General features: G+C 36.1%; 1 long non-coding RNA gene across 1 annotated transcript in view; it reads left to right on the plus strand.

The window, feature by feature from the left end:
• Positions 1-12,612, plus strand: part of LOC107702471 (uncharacterized) — a 19,176-nt gene extending 6,564 nt beyond the window's left edge. Inside the window, exons 4-5 of the long non-coding RNA XR_001635763.1 lie at positions 11,351-11,444; positions 12,432-12,612. This is a non-coding gene — a long non-coding RNA (uncharacterized LOC107702471). The remainder of the gene's footprint in view (positions 1-11,350; positions 11,445-12,431) is intronic.
• Positions 12,613-25,975: the final 13,363 nt, after the last annotated feature.

Consider the following 25,975-nt stretch of genomic DNA (forward strand, 5'->3'; position numbering starts at 1 on the left):
CTCTGAAATTATTTCCTCAAGTAGATTAAGTGAAGACGTATGTTTCCACAAATCTGCGTCCAGGGTTACGTACATACTAAATCTCAGGTTAGATGAAGCATGGGGTGCATCAAGTGAGATTATAGGTTTCCGACTAACCGCTTGACCTAGTTTAAGTTGTACTCAGTTACGTTAACCATGTATATGATTTCAGAGTTAATTAAGTTGTACGGAGCTATATTAGCTATCGGGGGCTAGACAAGGGGGTTCTAGCAAAACAGCTGATTGTCAAACTGGCGAGTTTGTGCGACGTAGATTCCTAATGAACGAGTAAAATACAAAGTAAAGAGTTAACTAGAATAATCAAATGTAAGAATAATTAGAGACCGACAAACAACCAATTTGCCTTTCAACCAAAATTCGAGGTCATACTAAAATGGAGTCAGATGAGATAATAAAATGGAGTCAGATTGAGTTAAACCTAAATTGAATAACTCTGCGCGCTGAAAAGACCGAACACGCAAGTGACCTTCATCCGCCACTGGATACCTTCCTTGGGTCAAGTGTGTGGACCTTACAGTGCAATAGAGTACTAAATGTATCATACATGTTATAAGGTTTCTAGGCTTTGCATGTTCCACAAAATATATTTGCATTTATTTTAATATGCTCCACATTCAATATTTGTCATCATAATTAAACTAACAAACAAGATGTGCAATCATTTCAGAATATCAAAGTTGTATGTTTTTTTGGGTGTAATTAAAAAAGCCATTAAGACTCAAACTTGTGTCAGATTCTATTAACAGTGTTAAGCCCTTAATATACAGTATGCTATTATGAACTTAATTACATTTCTGGGGACGGCAGGTTCATTGGAAATAGGTAATACATTTACAGATAAATTAAGAACACTTTACAACGTATTCTAACAATCTTAAAGGGGTCATATGATGCGATTTCAAGTTTTCCTTTCTCTTTGGAGTGTTACAAGCTGATTGTGCATAGATAAGATCCCTGAAGTTGCAAAGACTAAAGTCTCAAAACCAAAGAGATATTCTTTATCAAAGTTAAGACTCTGCAACATCATATGACCCCTTTAATATATCAAACATGTCTATTGAACCTGCTGCTGGAGATTTTAATTTATTTAATCAAATTTAAGAAGTACAGTACAAACACTTTGAACCGATGAATCTACAGCACATCTGACCCCGAATATTAGCAGCAGAATATGATGTCATGCTCTTGGCTTCTGTTTGTAATTCAGTTCAAAATGTTAAAACAGTAGATATGACTTGACTTAGGTTTTCGTTCGTTCACAGACCGTATTCGCTTTCACTCTGCATTTGTCCTTGAGATATGATGGTACTTGTTTAAATATTAATTACTGAACATAAAGTCTGATTGCGTGGTCACTTTAATTGAAGAATCTCTGTGTTAGTAAGAGTATGTGTCGTTCTATAACTCTACCGTTCCATCTGAACGATATGCTCTGATATTTTTCATATCTTAATTTCTGTAATCTCTCATGGGATACCTGTATAGCATGGCTGAGTGTGCTGCGTTTAGGAGAGTTTTTTGAGGTATTGAGGTATTGTGATGGTGTAGTGGGAATGCAGCAGGATGACGTGGCAGATGGTTTATTAGAGCTGATCTCAGCTGGAAGGCCTGAATTACTGAGGGGACAGTGACACTTTCACAGCCTGTTGCAAGACACACGCACACACACATCGTGGACACAACTTGGCCATTCACTGATCCCATAGAGCGTTTCCAGATCACACAGTGATCTCAATGACCACATATGCTGGACACATATTCATCACGCACTAAACATGATAACCACTGTCCATTCACGAAAACTTATTAAACATTTCTGAGCTTTTCTTGCAAAGGTGAATATTTTTCAAAGTTATATTTTGTTTTTACATTTTGGGTCTCCAAATGATTCATTATGATGTTCCATATACACTACCATTCAAAAGTTTAGGATCAGTAAGTTTTTTTGTTCCCCACCAAGGCTGTATAGAAACATTAATATTGTTAAATATTGTTATATTGTTATAACATAAATATTGTTAAATGAAATGAAATATTGTTAAATGAATCATCCAGGTGGATGCTGCACACTGGTGGTGGATGAGGAGATACCCCCTGACAATGTAAAGCGCTTTGAGTGCCTACAAAAGCGCTATATAAATGTAATGAATTATTATTATTATTATTATTAAATATTACAATTTCAAATAACTGCTTTCTATTTTAACATATTTTAATATGTAATTTATTCTTGTGATGCAAAGCTGAATTTTCAGTGGCCATTACTCCAGTCTTCAGTGTCACATGATCCTTCAGAAATTGTTTTAATATACTGATTATTGTTATTATTATTATTATTATTATTATCATCATCAATGTTGAAAACAGTTGTTCTGCTTAATATTTTTGTGAAACACATTTTTTAGGATTCTTTGATGAATAAAAAGTAAAAAAAAAAAAACAGCATTTATTTGAAATAGAGTTTTTTCTATTTCTATTTTTTGCATTATAAATGCCTTTACTGTCAGTTCTGGACAATTTAATGCATCCTTGTTAAATAATAAAAATATTTTTTACATTTAGAAATGTCTTTACTTGCTGAATAAAACTCTAATTAAAAATCTTACTGCCCCCACATTTTTGAATGGTAGTGTAAATATAAGAAAACCATTTGTAGGTTGATTCCTCTGAAAAGCAAAAAATATCATAATTCTGTTTGTTTGAGAACATTTTCTTAACCAATGGTGTGACTTTAGGGTGGGACTATCTGTTTGTGCAACCAATGACATAAGAGAATTATTAAGGAAACCTGTTTGAAATCAATTATTATTTTTCCAGTTTCTTCAGTTATATTATTGGCACAGAAACTAGACACGTCAGCCTTAAGTCTAAAACCATAAGGATTAGTCACTGATTGCGTTATACACTGGTCTCCAATGCCAACCACTTACAGAGACTGTGATTGGGTGACCTCTGAGAAAAGGACAGATGGTGGTGAGGGAGAGGGGTCTTAGTGATCACACTGTTCACCCAGGATCACAATATCAATGGTGGGCCATAGCCTCTTTCAGGATGATATGCCAGGCGTAGTTTGTCTTTGGGTTGTCTGACGTGTCTTTTGGAGGACACTCGCCACAAACACAGCTAATTAGAGGTAATAAAGACTCACACATCAGGGAGAAAAACACACTTGTGAAAATGGCCTCACGCTGGGTACAATATTGCAGAGCATGTGAAAAATCTGTCTCTGTCACACAAGGGCAGGGCAGAGAGGTGAAATGAACAATCTGACCACAACCGTTCATTCATATATTCTTGCTGTAGCTGTAGTTTAATGCCAGTTGAAATGAGTTATATCCCACTTACAAACTCAAAGCATTTCAGTCAATCATACATCATTACTGTGCAGTATAAATACTTTAAAGTTGTTTTTTTCACTGACATAACTCCATCTTGGGCATGTTATTCACAGCCAGGCTGGCAGTCATGTCAAGTAATTATTCTCATTTGAGTCAGAGCAGATTGATTCAATTTTCCTCATTGTTAACTAACTCACTAAACTGAAACCTTATTTTTTTTTAATCAAAGTGATATCTTGCAGTAATTAGATTGCTCCACTTTAAATCTAATTAATGATGAAGAAAACTCAAGTAGAAATTATTGTGACAGTACAGTGGCAGGACAAAGTATGTGAACCCATTGAAATTGGTTGTTTTTTGCATTAATTGGTCATAAAATAATATAATAGTACAGGCAAACACAATGTGCAATCTACATTCTTTTATTTTCCAGTATATTCTGCATATTTGAACCCTTTTTGATATCTTTTCACACTAAGGATAATTAAGAGCCAGGGAGTGTAAACTTTTTGAACCTAATGATGATGATGATGATGATGTTTATCATATTTTTTAATATTTTGTTTAAATGTACACCTTTTTTTCTTCAGAAGATACATACATGACAAAATAAATACAATTTACCCTGATCACCATTTTAAAAACATTTACATCCCCGGCTCTTAATTAATTGTTTACTTTTGGGTATCATTGAATGTTTTCAGATCATTATCTGCCCTCAGTGTGAAAAGAAGAATATCAAAATCATACAGTAACGGTTGTAAACAGAATATGCTAGAAAACCAAAGAATGTGCAGGATCTGGAGGAAGTTGTGGATCATCTAAGACAACAAGGTGAAGTTCACTTACTTTTTCCACAGCACTGTGAATGTTTATTGGGATGTGTTCAATAAAAACATGAAAGTTTATAATTGTTTGTTTTATCTATAGTTTGCCTATACCTGTGACTTTGATGACAAATGAATGAAGAAAACCATCTAATTCCAATGCGTTCACATTCTTTTTCTTGCAACTGTAAATGGATAGAAACATGTTTTTATACCACAATGATTAAAACGTTTTTACGCTGTGATTCTTTCTTATGATACGCTATTCCATGTACAAATCCAAAAGCGTACGATACTGGCACGCTGAAGAAAAAAATGTGTGAACTATTCATGCATTATTCATTGCATGGTTCATCATAAGGGATTGACAATAGAGGGCTAATCTCTAACTGAGGCTTAGTTCTGGGGAAATGAGGTCCATTTAATGAGATATGTAAAAGATAATTATGATTATGACCCCGAGATGCAGAATTTTCTGCATAATTGAAGATAAAATTGCAAGAGGAGATATTGTAGCCCAGAGGCAAGACAACAAAAGACCAATGAGGAGAAACGCTTATTAGATGGGTGGTTACAGAACCGTGACTCTGCATTTTTCAGGGATTAAACTCCCTAAAGTTCAGTTTTTGTCACATAATGCTGTTGAATTATGTACAACAATTATACTCATTGGGTAATTGTCACAGAACAAGGCCGGAAACAACAGATAAGTGCAAAACAGGAGGGTTTATTGACAGGACATGCAGAGGAATGGAACAGGTGAGGTAAATGCAGGTGAGTGTCAGCACAGTGAATGATACTGGGGTTCTTATCTGATGGTTTGTATCTTTGGCAGGCTCATTGGAGATCGTGGAACAGTTTCCAAGGAGTCGTTGGAGGATCACGGGAGAGACAGAAGGTAAGTCCTTCTAGGTAAGTTCAGCGGCGCAAGTCCAGAACAGTCCATAGGAGTGAACGGTAGACCAGACGGTGAGTGACTGTGATGTGTGTGTTTTTGTAGTGTGGCTTGATTGGTGACAGCAGGTGCGGGTGATCAGAACTCAGGTGACTGTGATCGAGTGATTATCCTGGATGGTGACTGAAGTGACTGTGATGAATCCCTGACAGTAATAGGGAAATACTTGATCTGGACACGTATTGTGCACAGTTATAGACGAATACAATAAAAGGATAAAGTACCTGTCTAAAGATGACTTAAATATAAATTACCTTGGAAATGTAGGCTAATTTAATATTCTGATATGCTACGTTATACTTTTTTTTTAGTTTGAGAGAATGTGCACAGTGAAGCATCATCAGTGGTCTTTACATGCAGATTGACTTGGATTCTATAATTCATAACATAGATATGCAAAAGTGGTTTTAGTATTTTATTATTTAGAATCAAGCTAAATTAAGTTTATTGTCTGGGTAGGAAGAAATATAATTGCTCATGATGCAAGGCTGACAGGTTTTGACACCAACATTTTTAAGGCTTTAAAATAGGAAAATATAATGTCATAAACCTGGATATAGCATAGTCAGGGTTCACTAGTTCACATAGTTAAAACTAACAAAAATGTAAAATCAGGCATGGATTTATTCCACATGGACATATTTTAAAGAAGCATTAGTAAAGGAATCATTCTTTAAAAAAAAATGTTTATGATTTAAAATGGGCTGCAACCAAATAATTGAGTCAGTAAATTGAACCGAATCATTGTTTCATTATTTAATGAACAAATCATTCAGTAAACTGGATTAACCAGATCATTGTAATTAACTGAAAAATAAGCTATTGTCCGATTTGTTAACAGAGTCAGATCTTTCAAATGAATTGGTGGATCCAGTTTGTTAACGAGTTGTTCATTTGAGTCTGATCTTTTCAGTGAATCTGATTTCATACTAGTCCAATGATACAGTATGTTTATGATTTGCCCTTACACCTCAAGTTCCTTTCAGTTCCATGGATTCCTTTAATTAGTTCCCTTTCCTTTAATCAAAGAAATGTTTCCACGTAAGATGAAATAAAGTTGGCAAGGAGTCTCTTGGTAAGTCCTTCGCCTGTTTCCGCCAGGAAGCTGAGCAGTACTGACAGAACTGACAGTCCATGTCTTGGACAACAATTACAACCTGACATGGACCAGCTTCTGGATATAAGGTTCAACATTTTCCCCTGATGAGTGCCATCTGATGGAAATCAAATGGGAGGATGAGGACAGTGCTTGCAGGCCATTTACGGTCACAGAACTTAAGACTGATGCTCTATGACAATGCCAATCCCTTTTGTTCCTCATTTGATGGACTGACTGAATAATTTATTTATACAATATATAGAGGTGTGACTATGTTTCTCTGTTCCAAACGTTATAGTGTGCTGTCTGCCAAGGAGACATATTAAAGGAATAGTTCAGCCAAAAATGAAAATTTGCAGAACATTTCTCACCCTCAGACCATCCAAGATGTAGATGAGTTTGTAGATGGGTGCCGTCAGAATGAGAGTCCAAACAGCTGATAAAAACATCACAACAATCCACAAGTAGTCAATCAGTTATTTGAAGTGAAAAGCTGCATGCTTGCAAGAAACAAATCCATCATTCAGGCATTTTAACTTTAAGCCATATATAGCTTTTGACCAAAATATGAGTCTATAATCCATTCCTCCAGTGAAAAAGTCCACCCCCTGTTGTCCCCTACCCCTTACAATACATTTTCAGTAAATTTCCATTTTGGGGTGAGCAATTCCTTTAATGCAAAGGCTGTTCCAAAATGTAGGCAACTTAAATATGCTAATACATTTAAAGGGTGGATTTAGCAAGAACAATTTTGAATTATAAATAAACATATTTTATATGAATAAAAATACATATCTTTTTTTTAAATAACATTTTATATATTTAATATATAAATGTACTGTATTTAAATATACAATATTATTGAACATCACAATGCTTCCATAAATATTGTAAAATAATATTAGATTTTTTTATTAGATTTGAAAACAAATATTTTCCTTACATAGCTTATTAACACATAACTGTTATTGCTTAGCAACATGATAAGGTCAAGCTTTACTGGAATCAATTGTCAAGTCTTCTGTGCTCTTCACACGAGGCATGCTTTTTATACACACAGTTGCTACCTATGTAAAGTTTTGCAAACTGGTCAGTTTTTTTCAGATGCTGTCTGAGAAGGCGGCTGCCTATTTAAGCAGCTCACTAGGTTTTGGAACACAGCTTTTTGTGTCAGCCCTAAAACAGATGGACTCATGATTCAGAGTGTAAAAAGGTTTACCTGTTTCATGATTTAATAATTCAATACCGACTGCTCAGTATATCCTCACTTGACTGGATGGGATTATAGTCCCAGCCATATCTGCCACTCTACCAAGTGTTCAAGCACCATGACGGCCTCATAAACATGCTCATTAAAACCAGGTCAGAGGCAAATATAGTCATGAAGTTTAACGACTCTCATTTCTTCATTAATGGCGGCACGAGTTTAAAAAGGGGGGGCCTGGAAGCGGAAAAGCAATATTTTGCACTTGTGCATCCATTTCTGCTCTAATTAATTTAGCTTCTTAATTATGCTGGTTTGATTGTAATGTATTCAGTTGATTAATGATGCTAAAGGAAGGTTTCACTCTCATCTGGAGAGCAATTATCAGTGCACCCGAGCTCTAGTGCACCTGTCAAGCTCTGAACTCAACTCTCTTATAGTCTTCTTCTGTCAGATTGCTTTCAGAAAGGGCCTAATGGTTTTGGCTCAAATGCACAAACAGTATTTTTAGGACTTACTAATGATGATCTATTATTTTGTGGCAAGATAGAGATGGGGTACAACTTGACTTTATTTTACCCAAGTCTTTATTGATTGAATGAAACCTAATTAAAGTGGGGTGTAGACTATAAATATGTGTAACTAATAACAATGTGCTTGATCCATTCAGTCACCAGCAGTGGATGTTATCCTCTCCGAGTCTTTATTTGTGTGGTGCTTTTACGGTCAATTTGACACCTTGAGGGTACTTGTTTGTCTGGGCCGGTTTACAGAAATAGAAGCTAAATGTGGATGGGATGAAAGGGGAAAGAGGATGAAAGAGTTCCCTTTCAGTCGGTCACTCCCGACGTCACGTCGGTTGACCGACGAAATTGGGATCTCGCTTAGAGGGACCAATCCAGTCACCACTTTCTTTTTGCCTTTTTTCAATATTTTTCTATTGTGTGATGACACACTCGCTCTTCAAATAGCAAACCTAACACCCTTCAATCCACTGAACTACAACAAGTGACAGCAACTAAAGACAGACAAACTCTGTTGGAATATGTTATTATGTGACAGTATACTTTGATGTTATTCCAAACCTGTATAAAAACACATCTTTACATTTTTTCCCATACAACAACAATTTGAAGGACAAGCCAAAAAAATTCAACAACAAAATTTAACAATACAAATAATTTCAGTAAAGATACATTAAATTGATCAAAAGTGACAATAAAGACTTTTACACTGTTACAATATATATATATATATATATATATATATATATATATATAATAGTATATTCTGTTCTTTTGAGGTTTATATTCATCAAAGAATCTTGTAAATGGTTTTCACAAAAATATTAAGCGTGAGCACCAATTTAGCATATTAGAATAATTTCTGAAGATTTTTTTTGGGAAGAAATTGTAATATTTTACAATATTGGTGTTTTTACTGTATTTTGTTTAATTAAATGCAGCCTTAGTGAGCATAAGATACTTATTTCAAAAACGTCTGAGCAGTAGCTCAAATTAATTAATTTGTATTTACTATATATATATATATTATAAATATATAATGCTATATATAAATGTAATGTTATATTCAAAGTTGTATGTGTGCTAATGTTTCTATTGCTGTGACTCTCAAATCAAATATGGCAACTTTGACACCATGATGTTTGGTTATGACTATGAGACACTTGAAAAACGGTCATGTTTGATGTTATTGATATCTAACCTGAAACATAGGTGCTATATTTAAAAGACAAACTAGAGATTAATATTTTTAGTGAGCAACAACATAAACTTAAGTTTGTTCAATGCGAAAACAATGATTTTTGTTTGTGTTTAGAGCAAAAGAAAACAGGTTTGGAATGACATGAGGATGAATAAATAATGACAGAATTTTTAGTTTTGGTTTTTAATGTCATCGCATGACTCTTGCTCTAAAAATGACATTATATCAGTGTCTCAACAGTGTGGTTTAAGAAACTGTGTTACGTGCATCATGTGCATGTATGCGTGATGGGCAGTATATAACTCTGCAGGCTCTCTCCTTCCGTGTGGCGTGCCGATGTAATCAGGGCGTCTCTCCGCAGGGGCGTGATGAGCTCATTAAGATGGATCAATCTGAGGAAGTAGCGCCTGCTGAACTGATAACGCCACATCCATGTCTGATACCTGTTCCTGCCATCCTGGCTCCCCATCGACCAGACATCAGGGCACACTGACATCCAGAGCTTTTCAGCATTACTGCTCCCCTGGAGGGATCGCAGGAGTCTTTCATCTGAGCACTGATGACGGTGGAGCAGCTCTTTGATCAGTGTTATTATTTCGACGATTCGTCATTTTGATGTGTGGTTTAGTATGTGCCTCTCACACAAGTTGGCAGGTTTCACTGTGAGTTTCCTCGGGGTAAATAGTCTGTTGGAGAAAACCGCAAAGTCCGATCAGAATATCCAAGATCAATGGTAACAGTTCGATCCATATTTGTAAGTGTCAACTTTTTTGGTTTCAAATTGTAAGTGACACGAACAATAGCATATGTCAGACACATGCAGAGACGCTACTAGCAAAGTGAAAATATGGAGTCAGTTTCAGAAGGAGGGAGAAAAAAAATAACATGTTAGCAGATGTATTAATTCCTCCACAGCTGCGGCTATTTTTGGGCCACGGTTAAACGTTTCATCCTACATATTGTGACAGATCGATGGGAAAATAAATAAATAAATAAATGGGATAGACATAGCCAACGAAACCTATATCTGTGGGTATTGGTGTCTGTTGTGAGTTAATAGGATGTCAGTGAAGATTGATGGCCGTGCCGTAGGGGGAAAAGAGGCTTGGAGCTGTGTGCATTTATGAAAATGGGCCGAAAGTATGAGAGGTGTGCATTATTGTCAAACGTCAGAGCGCTGGATTTCTGATATGTTTAGACATTATCTGTTCTGGTAGAATTGGAGCTTCTTTTATTCATGCTAACTAAATTCAGTTTGTATTTGTGCTTTTTTAAGGAGGACGCTGGAGTTAAGGGTGTCGATACAGTACATTTTCAGTGTGTGTGTGGGTATAGGCCAAAATGCTAAATAGGTCAAAGGTCAACATCCAAACAGTCAATAACCACCAGGAAACACATTCAAATCGATAAGCAAAAGGGTACAAACAGGAAAGAAATCTGTAACATATAAGAGCCAAAACTAGAGCAAGGCACAAATGAAATGCCCTCATGGCCTTTAAACCTGTATGCTGTTTTTTTCTTCTCTGACACAATATAGAATTTTACTCAAATTTGTACCATAAAACAACAGCTTACAGTGACCACATTTGTCAGGCTCCAAAAAGTACCAAATATATATACTCTAAGACAAAAATGTTTATACCACCAGCTCTCAAATCAGTTAAAATATAGAAAGTTCTCACAACCCTGGTTTCCTCAACAAAAACCCAGTAGGGTTTTTCCATTGGCTTTCCACTGGGTTATTACAGAAAATAAGCTATGTAACCAACAAAAGTTTTGTTCACAATAATCGTTACAAATGAAAACTAAATACAATCACTGGAAGTAAAAATCTAAACGAAGGTTATAAATGACCTTTAAGCTTCCAACAACTCTTTCAGTCTTTGTTTAAAATACATTCGGTGCAACATTTCTGCAGAATTATATTATGTTGCTTCTGTTTTACTGCCACTAGTGTTCATCTAATTATATGCACAGGTACATTTTTGGAGTTTAGCAGAAATATAGGTAGAAGCACATTTTTCCAAGCTAATGTTGCAACATTCAGTAAATAAAGACTTGAATTTCCTCACACAAAGCTATCATATGGCTTCAGAAGACTTGAAATATAGCACAAGAGTCTACTTTTATGGTGTTTTATGTGTGTTTTTGTCCTTTTAGGATGTTGACAGATCACCGTGAACTGTCACTGCATGCAGAAAAATTCTTCAGCCACAGAAAATAGAACAGCATACGGGTTTGGAAAGACATGTGGGTGAGTAAGTAATGACAGAATATTCATTTTTGGATGAATTATTCCTTTAAGAAGTGAGTTAACGGTTCCACGTCGCATCTGAAAGAAGTTTAAGATCATAACAGACCACGCGTGATTCATAGCGTAGACTCAAATTTAACGGCATAAGATAAATTTAGCATTGACTTTGTGTCAGAAACAGGGGTGTTTGATTACTTGTAGTGATTCCAACAATCTCTATAGTGCTCTAAAGCACTATTTACCTGAAACTGACTGGGCCGCAGAGTGTTGAATGTGACCCTTAGGTAAGGTGTAGCAGGAGTTTTTCTGCGTAAACCTGACATGTTATCTTCAGGGCTTCCACACCATCTCAGTTTTCTTAGATTAGCTTCTCTCCCAGGATCTGTCAACTATTGAGACTGAACCTAATTCTGCTCACACTGGGAGTGCAGTCTCTATCGCTCTTTTTCTATGTATTTTTCTTTCTCCTTGTCCTCTACTGCTTTTGCTTAAGAAAAACCCATGGAGACTCTCTGTCGTTCTGAATCTCGCATCCATCAGTCAGCCACTCGAGCGGAGTGTTGTGAGGGTGGGTATGGATGAGATAAGTACTGTGTGTGTGTGTGTGTGTGTTGTTGATACCTCAGACTGTGGTCCCTGGGAAGTCTCTCACACACATCAGAAAAGGAGCCATCTGCTCTCTTCTGAGGATTTGCTTCAGGTCAGGCTCAAACCGAATGTAGGAGATGCTTCTGGAAAGCACAATGAACCTGGTTTCATTTCACAATAAAACAAACAGCTCTTGTCGGCGTGTGTGTTTCGATAGTTGTCTGCTATATCAAAGCTCTAGAGAGGAGCGTTTTTACAGATGGGAGGTTGTTAGGCACCTCTCAAGACACAGACGCTTGTGTTTCATATATCTAAACTGGCTTTCACTCATTTAGTCAGTCAGTCCATCAGTCACATGTCTGACGTGAACTCCCATCCCAATCTCCCCTCATCCTTCAGCCTGACAGCCATGACAGCCAATCCCATTCTTGATTGGGCTGACACTCAAAAGGAAACAGACAAATGGAGACCATCACCCTTTCTGGAGCTGAGACACGCTATCTGTAAATCACGATACCCATTCCACCTTCAAAACCTGCTGGACAGACAGAGAGACACACACCCGCAACAAAAAGTCAAAGCAACATCAAACAAATGATTTACAGTCTTGCACAACTGCTTTCCCCGTCCCGGTGAAGACTATGTGCACTTAAACCTTCAAGTGTGTGGTGATTTATTCAGGATGTTCACAAAAACAATCCATAGAAGTTATGTGAGAAGAAACATAATTACTTATGAGAACTTGCTACTCTTTGAAACTAAAAAGTATACAAAAAAATTCTATTTAGTCTGTCATCAATAAATAAAAAAACCTTTGTATTGTATATATTTTAATATTTAATTAAATGTGTTATTATATATATATATATATATATATATATAAACTATAGACGTGTGTGTGTTTGTGTGTGTCTGTATAAACAAAAAGTATTAAAAATGACAAAAACTAATTTTTGCTAAAATAAATTTTTTTTAAATGAAAACAGAAATTATAAAAATAAAAACGGATTCAGAATACATAATAACTAGTAGTATCTCAATGATACAAAATAACACTAATATAATTAATTATCTAATTGTATTGAATTAATAGAATTTAAGTTTATTTAAATTAATTCAGTTAATTCAATTTAATAATCGATTCAGTTTATATATTTGTAACGTTTGTATTTGTTTATAATTAAATGAATGTATACATTTATTAATCAATGTATATATTTGAACTATAATATAATATTTATTATTATAATTTTATAATGTTTATGTTCATAATTCATATATATATATAACATTAATAAATACATAAATTATTTACATAAATTGTATATCTTTAAACTGAATTAGAATATAATTGAACTAAAATAATGACATTTTTTTTAATGTATATTTATTAATACATTTATTAATAAAAGTATATAACATATGTCAGATACCACGATAAGGACCAAAATGAAGAAATTACAATATATTAAAAAAATGTTAAACTAACTGTTTTATAACCCCAATACTGACCTGGAAATCAGACCCTTGTAGCTTGGATATCAAAAGCTTGGAAACTCTTAGATGTTCTGCTTTTGGGATTTTGATGAATGTGATTCTGAGCTGAAAATAGAAAATTGTTCAGTGTTGTGCCCAGAAGCCCCCTAAACTGGTCAGCGTCCAGCGCGGTCAACATGGCTGTGTGCAAAGATACCAGATGTCACCTTGCTGCCTCTGCTGTTAGCTGGAGAGTCCGCAGATAGCGCAACGCAAAGTCAACTCTTTCTGTGTATTTGTTTGATGGCGTGACAATGGTTTTGGCTGCTCGAATCAAAAGGTAAAAAAAAAAACAGATGAAGGTTAAATGATCTGTATTAAAACAAAGAGACCTTTGATCTGGATTACGCTACTAGCTTCTGTCTCTCAGCCTGTTATTTATCTCTGTGGCATTTTAAATTGGATTGAAATTGCATTTGCTTATAATCATTTATTGTTCTTTTGATGTTAATGAACAACAGTCCATTTTAGCCAGTGATACGAAATTGATCGCAAGAGTAAAGTGCAAATCAATTATCAAATCAGCCTCAGAATCAGGCCAGAGCGGTGTCATAACACAGATTGTTAATGATGCACATCATCTGGGGCCCAGTAGAGAGTCAACAGCCGTTATTATGATCCCACTGTGAGCTTTGCTGTTGATTCTGAAAAGTGTTGAGATTTACTGTGATATTCCCTAGATGATGAGAGAAACTCTAATTAAAAACAGCAACTGAGGGGATTAAAGGACCTCGACGGGTTTACTACCTGTGGCACAGTGACTGAATATCAGCAGAACTAACGACAAGCTCAGCGTGAACACTGTGTTGGCTTTAGTACTTCATTCATGACTTGTACAAAGGGGAGTTTGCCCCACATCAGTTATATACAAGATGACGTCATCCCTATAAAAAAAGCATCAAACTATGACTGATGGCATATTCATATATAAGCGTGATAATTGCGTTTCAGTCTGAATCTAGCCAGTGTTTGGGTCTTTCGAGAAATCAGTCTACAAGCAGCATGTGAACTTTAACCTCACATGTGTGAGCATTGCAGACCTGGTACAAACGTGAAGATAGATTATCTCTGGATTAATCCCTAATTAAATCATCAGGTCCGGCTGATACCTGTCACTTGCCAGGTCAGTGGATTTCTAGGATGGGCTGGGACGATATTTCTCCATGGCAACACTATTGCAGCTGTCACCCTCCAGAACAGATTTTTAGAGGACATTACTCATATTTAAAACTACAGATATAGCTATAGGCTACATACACAATGTGCTCTAAATGTCTGAGACCACTAGTAAAAAGTAGGTCTATTATGTACTTTTAAATGTATGTCATTGCAAATTAAGGCTAAACACTAAAGGCAAAGCCATTGTTTTTTTCTTCATGCACTGATCGATTTTGAATCGTTTTGCTTGCATAACATGTCTTCTTTCAGACTAGAAAGAAAACATACAAACTACACATCTACTTTATTACAGTTTATATATTTTATATCAAAATTTTATATCATATATTTTCTCAAAATTATAATTTTTTTCTTCAGAAATCACCACTTCAAAAGCACAAACCTATATTCTAAAAAAATAAATAATTATAGAGCGGGTTATATCATTTGCCTGAACATTTTATTTCTAAAAATACAGTGCAGTTTTTTTCTTGAACATTGACAGTATTTTTTTATTTATGGAGTAATAAAAAAGCGATATCCAAAATCCCCTCTGTAAAAAGTTTTACTCTAATATGTTAAAAATGACACAAGTGTCTGTGTTTAATTTTGAATTAATGGACTATGATTAATTAACTGGGGAAGTGTGGGGATATCTATTTAAAAAAATAGATTTAAAAAAAATGTTTACCCAATTCACCAGTGGTGTCTTGCCTTAAATTATCAGCATAGCAATTTGAGAGAATAAATGAATTGAAAAATTAAAATGAATTTCAGAATGTCTTTGGTTTGTCTCTTTTGCTTTAATGGCAGCACACAGGCTGCATGAACTTCACTGTAAAACCTGATGTGATCCAGTATGATTTGAGAATGATCCAACAAGCAATCTTGTCAGCATCTTGAATTTGCTTGGTTTGATTATTGACCTAATACATTGGGAAAAAAAATCAGTGTCTTAGATATTTGGACCCCTCTGTATATATAGAAGTACAATAAATGAATAGTTTTAGTTTTGGTTCTGAACATCCAACATAACATCTACATATAACATCTGCTTTGATTGAAATAATGAGCCAGTTTTGTCAAAGCACAGCATTTGCATTGTGTAACTGTTATATTTGTTAGTTCACTTTGTCCATGTGTGACACAGTTGAGCGTTGCAGTGATGAGAGGTGATGGGTACCTGAGTGCAGGCCTGTCATCCTGAGCTATGTGTGATTCAAACAAAAGTATATCCTTAGTGTCTCCTAATCATCAGGGACAAAAGGAAACTCCTTTTGACAAATATGCCCTGTCACATCTTTCCCCCAACAGAAGTGCAGCCTCTATTCAGGAGTTTGACGTAGAGGCTGGTAATACTGCGGAGTGCCCTCTGGATAAAAACATATTAGTGATGCTTGCAAGGTACTTCACTTACAATGCTTTAGGGATATTTTTCCGATGTATGTCCATGAACTCATTTAAAAAGGAATTAATTTAAAATGATAATAAGTCTCATTTAGAAACCTGTGAATTCACAACTTCCAAAAGGAAGCCTGTAGGAAGGTTTCAATAAAATAAAATGCCCTGGAGGTTGCAATGACAAGTTGAGAAATGACAAGTGGCATACGGCAAATTTTCAGGGATCCCTGTGAACCCTAAGGTTGGGCTCCACCCACAAATGGTGATGTTATACATAAGCATTTGAATCAGGTATTTGTAAATCAGCCCTCTCTTGAATACTTTAACTTCTATCTATCTATCTATCTATCTATCTATCTATCTATCTATCTATCTATCTATCTATCTATCTATCTATCTATCTGTCTGTCTATCTATCTATCTATCTGTCTGTCTGTCTGTCTGTCTGTCTGTATCCATCCATCCATCCATCCATCCGACCATAACCAATAAACCATAAACATGCTTAATATCCACGCTGATAATCGGTCGACCCCTAATTTAATGCATCCTTGTTGAAAAAATGTACATTTCTTTACCCCAAACAAGTTGAGAGGGTTGGTTCAGAGGCCATGCATTACTGGTTTTCTTGTATTTTGTCTTTTTTTGTAGAGATCATGACTCTGTTGTTTTGGTCTGGAGGTACCAAAAGCCATTTCCAAGAGCAGTGCATGTACTGCTACATCATGGATGAGTGAATTCGTTTTTATTTTGATCAGGGACTCCCTCAAGCTGAAATGGCTCCATGTCTGTCAGTGACAGGCTATTTCCAAATGTCCAAACTGGAGAAGGTGGCTACAATCTAATCTTTATAGACTCTATATAGTGGCTCTTGACCAAGTGGTCAATTTTGAGTTATTTTTTTCTTGTGTGAAACTAGTCAAGATTACGTGAAAACACACTTTTGCTATAATGAGATCAATGGAAAACAAGACAAAAAATAATGCATGGCCTTTCCAGGGCTTCTCTGGAATGAATGGCGCTCCATTCGAATGTGGCTTTGTGCAGAATAGAATCGCTCTAGATATGCAAATTTAATCATAATATAATATAACATGGCTCATAACACTGTAAGGAGGCCCCTGCATGGTGTCGGGGGTTGCGGGGGTGTCTCATATGCCAGTGGTAACGACCTGTAACCAAACTCACTTTCAACAATATCATCACCCATCTATGAACAATTGAAACCTCCATATGAACCTGTAATACTAACGCGTGTAAGAATCCATGAGCATTCAGTGCCATTTGTCTTCATATCATGCGGTCTGAAAGGATCATACGAGCGATCATGAGGCCTCAGAGGGGAGAGGTGATGCCTTTGCTTATAGGAGCGGATGAGCAATGTGTGAAATGGATTTTTGTGCTCTGCTGTGCTCCTTTCACACTCTAGGCTATCATAAGCTCTGCTAATTCAGCTGCATTGCCTCAACCCACGTTAATTATAGACTCATTGACAACAGCTCTTACTTCGGTGCAATCTACCCACCGCGCTGGCTTATTGAGGGTCGACTGAAATGAGATGGAGTTTTATGAAAGCCCCCAGAAGCCGCAGCAATGGCCTAAAGCAATGCTGAGGATAATTAGATCCTGTAGCAGAGCTGGAAAATGAAGTTAACGCTTTACTTGAACCCTGTAGTCATGAGACATGCCAAGGAATGTCGACTTTCTCTTGTCACAGCATCATAATATAAATGCTACTACATGACAGAGCAGCTTGAGTCACCATGTGGAATAATATGACAAGTGACAGGCCTTATAAATGCTGTTTTACGGCACGAGTGGCATGAACATTTAAACAAAGGTGAACTAAGGAGTCTTACTTATGATAGAAAGGAATACATTATTTCTGGCATCCATTTTCACAATTTTAGAGTTAATATTTGAATTTTTGAATTTTTCTTGACAGGTGTGCTTTATACAGACAGCATCGGAAACATGTTATGATGGATTGAACTTACTTTAGTTACTTTAAAGCTGGGTTCTGTCATTTTTGTCCTCCATAAAACGTTTTAAAAATAAATAAATAAATTGTACTCTTGAAAAGTATTAGAATCATGTACACTCCCATGAGATCACATAACCTGCTAAATATTGTTCATTTTGTTTCTGTAGGGCCCCTGTTATTAGATACTTTCGCCTGTGGATGAAAAATATTAATAATGGCTGACTGTGAAAAATAACTTTAATAACTGTATATATACAGTATATAGCTATATATACTGTTCAAAAGTTTGGGGTTGATAAGATTCTTTAATGTTTTTGATGAAGTCTCTTATGCTCATCGAGGCTGCATTTATTTGATCAAACATACAGTAAAAAACAGTAATGTTTTGAAATATTATTACAATGTAAAACAACTGTTCTTTATTTTAATAATGTTTAAAATGTTATTTATTTTCACCAGCCATTACTCCAGTGTTCAGTTTCACACAATCCTTATTCTAAATTATTCTAAATCATTCTAATGCTGATTTGCTGCTAAAGAAACATTTATTATTTTCAGTTGAAAACATTGTTGCTTTAAAAGTGATATTTTTCAGGATCCTTTAATGAAGTTCAAAAGAACAGCATTTATTTGAAATATAATTTTTCTTTACTGTCAGTTTTTATCAACGTAATGCATCCTTGCTGAATAAAATTAATTTCTTTAAAAAAAATCTTACTGACCACAAACTTTTGAACCATATAGTTTTTAAACAAAACACTTTATGTAAAGTTGCAAGAAATAAATGGGCATTGTGAGATATAAGGTTACATTCTGGTGTATAAAATGAGCAAATATGAGGGATTAAGAGGAAATAAGTTAAAATTAGTTAGAAATAGTGATAAAAGTTGCAATTATGAGTTATACTGTGTAGTCACAAAGACATTTTTTTAAATCTGAGGGCAGAAACGGGCTTCCATTCTTAATTCCATTCTTAACTTTTTGAAAATAAACTCATGTATATGCTTTGGTGTAGTAGAGAAGTAAGCAAGCCATTTCACTCAGTCACAACAGTCTATCAGAAAGCAGAACGTAAGCTGCATGTTTTCTTTGGGTGCGAGAATCTCATCAAAACTGTGAGAGTGTGAGTGAAATCTATAGCACTCTGATGCAATATAAAGTATCAATCATTTCATGTCGGCCTTTGGGATCAAAGTAAAGGTGTCCAATATTTGAGAGGCAATGTATTACACTTATCTTTTGGCATATTGATTCTTAGCTGGAAAGCCAAATTCATGTTTCCTGAGGTGTGCTTTGCTTCAGTCACATTTGTCTTCATCCATGTCAGGGGCTGACCAAATGAGAACACAGCAAGCAAACATATCTGCCAGATTTCTTTTCTTGCTAAAGGAATTTGCCTTAGTTTTCAAGTCTTGTGAGGATATCTGAGGATATTTTTAAAGATCAAAAATGGACTCAAAGGAATAAACAGAATTACAGACACATTGTGGAGCCGTTAAGGCCTCAAAATCACTTGGGCAAGTTAACGGGAGATGAAGTTTTGTTGTTTATTAAGTTCCTTAATCTTGCTTTGGTGGGCAATAGTGAATGTCCACAGAGAAGTTCCAGACTGCTGTTTTAAAGTCTTTTCTACCAAGGGTGAGTTGATCCAACAGCTCTGTGATTAAAGTCCTTGGTGTGTCCGTCATGGTTGATGAGCAGCCTCTGGCTTATGAAGGACCATCCAGTGAGGTCTCTCTTTAATTAACTCAATGACCAAGACCAGAGGAGCAGAAATCCTCATCAGAATCCTCAATAAAATAACGGAGGAGTGACAAAACAGCTGCATAGATAATTATGTTTTGACAATCAGCCCACGTAGGGGTTATAGGCACAGAAGGGTCCTTCTGTAGTAAAGATATTTGGTCATAATTTGGAGATGTTTTGTCTTTCCTTCCAAAATGGGAAAACAGCAGTTAAGTGTCCCTTTGTGATTGTTTTCTTTTTCTTTTTTTGCTAATAGCTTGATGTCTGAGGATGCTTCACTTTCTTCCTGGATTTAAGGTTGAGCTGGTCTAACCCTAGTGACGTGCTTTGTCTAGTGGTAAACTTTGAACATTTATAACTTTAGAACAGAGCTTTTGTCTTTTTCTCAGCTCGAAATATATCATGCGTCTGCAACATTCTGTAGCATACTACCATACATCAACACCACCATATTAGAATCAACATAAAATCAGAAGTAGCATTATTGTGAATATTTAGCATTATTCCAAAGAAAAAAAATCTTCGTAATCCTTCATTTCTGCCTCTGAAATTATTTTTTTTTGGGGCTGACATCACCAAGTCCTCTTATTTTTTTAACCACTCTCCTCCAACCACCTGTTATGTATAACAGTCAATCGGTAGCACAATTGCAAGTATGACATTGCTTTTAATACATGAGTTCAGTAAACAACAACTATTGAGTAACTTACTTACATGTATAATATGGCAAGTTACTTGTCTCATTTTGGTCTGCCAATGAAAATTATTATTCCAAACGAATTCAAAGCAAAGTCAACTGTCTTCAAGCAACACCTATGTTTCTGAATGAATGAGCATCATTTAACAAATCAGTTGAGTGAATGATTCAATGACTCACTCATAAGAGAGTAACTTGTTATGTTACTGAATGAATCAGTGGATTTGAATGATTCAGTCGTAAAGCTAGTCACTTGTCGCCACTTACTGGTGAAACTATGTAACCTGCTGTAAGAAGCACTGATAAATCATCACAAAAGCAAGGGAAAAACAGTGAGAAGTCACAGGAAGTAGTTCTATACAAGTGTTGTTTATTGGTAACTAATACTATTAATGATAATATTTGTATATTAAAATAAAGATAAATAAATAATTTATGTTGGATAAAAAATATAAAAATTAAAAACTAGAAATTAAAATGTTGAAATTAGCAATGTTTCCTTGGCAGCCAACTGAAATAAATAAGTTGAAGTTCTTTAATGACTAAAAACTGAAATTACATTTAACCTAATCGAACTATTTAAAATGATAAAAATAACAAAAGCATGTAACAAATGACTAAAACTTAAATTAAAACTGAAATTTTAAAAATAAAAGCTAATTCAGAATATTAATAAATACTATAATACTGTAGTTCATAAATAATACTAAAACCCTATGTGGGACCACATACAGAATTTGAGCTAAAAGACAGACTGCTTTTTTCAAATCCCAGAGTCTTATGATTATCAATATAAAATGCACTCCATTGTCAGCCGGTGGTTTAGGTCTGCAGTCGTGATATTGAATCTGCACAATGTGACTTTGATGTGACGCTTAAACTTTTATCTCCTTGGCTTTTTTGGATGAGCTTTTCAATAAGGCTCAATCTCACCTATGTGTGAGAGCAGGGGATGAGACAGAGAGAAAGGAGTAGTCTGTGCTTTATCCCTCTCTAATCACTGAGTATCTTTTCTTCAGTGCAGTACTTCACTTTTGTGGTGTTAAAACTGGCTTCTTGGTGTAATCCATTCTAGACATGCACACTCTGTCTGTCTGACTGTTTCTTATGCCAGACATACAATATGTTTTGGCTGTCTAGACCTCTGCCCAATCAGTTTTCTGTAGCTAGATTTTTAATTTTCAACATTTTAGTGAAAGGACATTTGACGGCTCAAAAATTAGATCAGCTAAAATCTATGGATCCCAGAATAACATTCCTTGTTGTCGTTCTGCCCTGATGGCGACCCTGTCTGTGAGTATATATATATAATAGCAAGGCTGTTCATCTAGAGGTCTGTGGGGAAAATCCGGCCTGTGAATATTTTTTTTTACAGCTCTCCGATTGATGAAATCGACATCTGATGAGTTAAATGTACACTGTGGCCTTCAGTTAACATAATGATTCTAAACTGGTTTTGCTTTAAGACCCATATTTTATATTGGACATCAATATGCGACTCAGTGCTGCACCAAATATGTATATCATAAGTAAACATCAATGTCCTTAAAATCAAATACAAAGCGCAAATGAATACAAAGTGCTAAGATCTGATAATTATTCTGGTAAATGTATGGTCCTCTTCAAATTTTCATTTGTATTTTCAGTCTAGCTTGAAAGAAAGTATTTGAGGAGCTCTGGCTTAGACTGCCGTGGCTCTGTCCCAAATTGCACCTTCAGCCCACTTCCAAGTCTACATTTTGCCATATGGACTATTGGGTAATTTTGCACCTCACGAGTGCAGGCTCGGCAAAAGTAGGCACTCTTGAGCCCCCATCTGAAACCTAAAATGATAAATAAGACATCTTACGGTCTCATGGACTTCAGGGATGTGCAAACGAAGGCCAGCGACTGGTCATCAAGTTTGCCATTTGGGACAGAGCCTGTAATCACCCCACTTAAAGGGATAGTCCACCCAAAAATTATAATTCTGTCATCATTTACTCACTATCATGTTGTTCCAAACCTTTTTTCTGTGGAATACAAAAGAAGATATTTTGAAGAATGTTGGTAACATTTTTGGTTCCCATTCACCTTCATTGTATGGACAAAATAAATAAAACTGGGAAAACATGGGAAATAAAACTGTTTGGTTACCAGCATTCTTCAAGAATTTTCTTTTTTGTTCAGCAGGAAAATAAAATGTATATATGTTCAGAACAACATGACTATACCTTTACTAGAGCTCCACCACAAGAGGGTACTGTCAGGATGGAAATGTAACTTCTACAATACTGATTAGATATTAATAATGCTTATCAATAAACAACTGATCAACTATTATAAGAATGATATATAAGCTGCATCAGTGAAATAAGCTCTATTATGCTGTCTCATTCCTCCATATATTTAGTGTGCATCCCCAACCTGTGGAAGTTGCCTCATTACGCTGTAATGTTACTTTAATTGGTCTTTTAATTTGGTTCTGTGGCGTAGCCAGCAGACGTGGCCGGCTTGGGGCAGTGCAGCCCTCTCACAGTTTCTCAGGTGGCAGTGTTTATTGTGCCCACCTATTTGCTTTCAATCTGTCAGCAGCAGGGCAGAGCGCAAAAGAGAGGAGCGGAATTTGGCAAGCCATCTTTCACATGACACCCAAACAGTGTGTCCCATCTGCCAGACAGGCGTCCAGGCTGGGACCAGCATTTGGCAGAGTCCTGTCTGAGATGTAGTTTCCCCCCTTCTTCCCATCTCTCTTTCTTTCCCCTTTGAGGAATGATTTTATTTTCCCTTTTTTGGGAGATTTTAGAGAGATGAGGTCATGTGCTTGTTGCATAGCTGAATGGACCTCGGGGTTTTATCTATTTTCAGCTCCGCTGAACTCCCAGGGTTTGCTTTTCTTTCTAGAGAAGGACACTGCTTTCTTTTTAAACAGTGTGAGTGGTTTTAAATGGTATAGTTCAGTGGTTCAGATTTATCTTTTCATTTGGGGAAGAAAAAAAAGAGCAAACACAAAATGAACCCGAAGCGACAAGAGGACTGTAAAATAAACTTCAAGGTTTAATCTAACCATGAGAGCTGAAAGGGACTCAATTAGTTATCATTTTCGCCTGTCACAATGCTAAACACAGCCATGCCCGGGCCCCTGCAGGCTTGTGGATGGAAATGTCCTAATTGGAGGGTGATTATCAGGTTGTCACCTGTCCTTATTAGAGGTGTGAGAGGCCTGCCTACCAACCACAGCTTTCCTGACTCACCCGCAGTCAGTGGGCCTCTCTGCCTGGAGCAGGATTATTTTCAACTGTCTGCACCTCAGGCTGCGTTTCACATATTTCTTTTGAACAACCTCATTTGTGATGTGATGAGGCAGACAGGCATTTTTCTAGGGCTAGCTTGCGCTTTTAGGCATATGTGCTCAAGAGCACCCAAAAAAGTGTGAATTTACTCTCTATGGCATCTGTATGTTGTGATGACACATGATCACACGACACAATTTTGTAATGTTTGTCAAACCCATCCTTACATGGATACATCTTTAAATTGTGAATTTAATGCACCTATTTTGATTTTTTTTTTTTTACTTTTCATTTAATGTGTACTATAACTGTTTGTGCATGTATTGGTCTACACACACACACACACACACACACACACACACACACAAATAACTCATTTCTCAAACAGAAAACACTTGCCTGAAATGCCACATTTGCAGACCTCCTGCTAAAGATCTTCGCTTTATACTTTTACTAATTCCAAACGGATAACAATTACTTTCTGAAATTGAGTTGCTTATTTAATAATAAACATTTCTACAATTGTTATATTTTTCCAGTCATGCAGCTCTTGTTTTATGCATTTCCCCCTTAACTAACATCTACCTTTAAACTCTGCAGGGCTTTTTTTTCTCTCTGCTCAGTCTCGCTCTGGTCTGCACATCTCCTCCTTCATTTCCATTTCCTTTAAATAGGACTTTCTCTTTGGCCTTTTCTTCTTTTTTATAATCAGATACTTTCTTTATCCCTCTTTTTATGACCTTTTAGAGTGAGAAACTGAAAATCTCAACCAGGACAGATGAGAGGTCCACCAGACCAATCACATGACTGTGCCACCTTTTTATCTGAATTCCTCTCATTAGACTTTTCAGTCACATAAATAAAGCAGATATGTGTGCGGTAATATTCAGCGTAGGTATTTGAGTGATTTAATTTAAAGACTACAATCCTAACACTTTTACTTTTTTTGGTGTCTAGTAAATACAATATGAGGTAATAAAGAGACACTGTGTTAAATGCCTTGTGGTTAAAATAACCTAAAAATCCTGGTGAATATTCGCACATGTCCATCCATTACAGTCTGTTCCCTGTTCACTGATCTGATCCGAAGGGACTCTAGGCAAAACAATCCTGAGCTACTCATAAAATATGGACGTTTGATGTCTAGTATCATGTGAAAGCCACTAAATCAAAACATCATCCTGTCTAATAAATGAAAGAGACATTAGAAACATAGAGAAGACTTTATTCAATATAACGGCCCCTCTTACTAGTCCAAATTGATAGTAATGTCTCTGATATCAAAGACGTGAGTTTTATCATAGATTGCATATCGTGACCTTGGAAGCTGTGATTTGATCTTTTTGGAATATTCTGCATCTATGCAATGGCCAAAATGAGCTCTGTCTCATGTATATCTGTAAAAATGGCAAATTATGCACCAGTGGCTGTTCTGTAAGTGGGCCTGTCGGACATGAAAAACAGGATATACAGTTTGGGTTATGCTGTAATCTACTTATCAGTGCACTTCTTCATAAGCTCTTTAATTCAGTTTGCCATCAGGTTCCCCGTGGACTTCTCATCTGTTTTAATGACACATCATAAAATGTCCAAGGAACAAAGTTGGGCGAATTAGGGGATGTGTTTTTGGACTGTCCCCCCCTTGGGCTCCCATCTGGTGAAGCTCCGGAGTGAGTTGTTAGATGTGGTAGAGCAGAATTAACTGAGAGTCTTTGGATGGATAGGGGGAATCGCGGGGGGTCAGACAGCTCACGGCACCGTGGAGATTTTGCCACTTGTGTTCTGAATACAGAGTGCCACGACCTGATGATGATATTAAATGACAGACATGGCATATGAGTGGTGGAGACAGACACAATGATTGGGTATGAATGGGTTTCATGGGGAAAATTATGCTTTATGGGTTGTTGATGAATTTGAATTCCTTATTTAAATCATTGTGCTAGATGGCTGCTCATACAGTGGGTACGGAAAGTATTCAGACCCCCTTAAATTTTTCACTCTTTGTTATATTGCAACCATTTGCTAAAATCATTTAAGTTAATTTTTTTTCCTCATTAATGTACACACAGCACCCCATATTGACAGAAAAACACAGAATTGTTGACATTTTTGCAGATTTATTAAAAAAGAAAAGCTGAAATATCAC

Source organism: Sinocyclocheilus anshuiensis, unplaced genomic scaffold (assembly GCF_001515605.1).
Source record: "Sinocyclocheilus anshuiensis isolate Anshui unplaced genomic scaffold, SAMN03320099.WGS_v1.1 scaffold190, whole genome shotgun sequence".
Taxonomy (NCBI): domain Eukaryota; kingdom Metazoa; phylum Chordata; class Actinopteri; order Cypriniformes; family Cyprinidae; genus Sinocyclocheilus; species Sinocyclocheilus anshuiensis.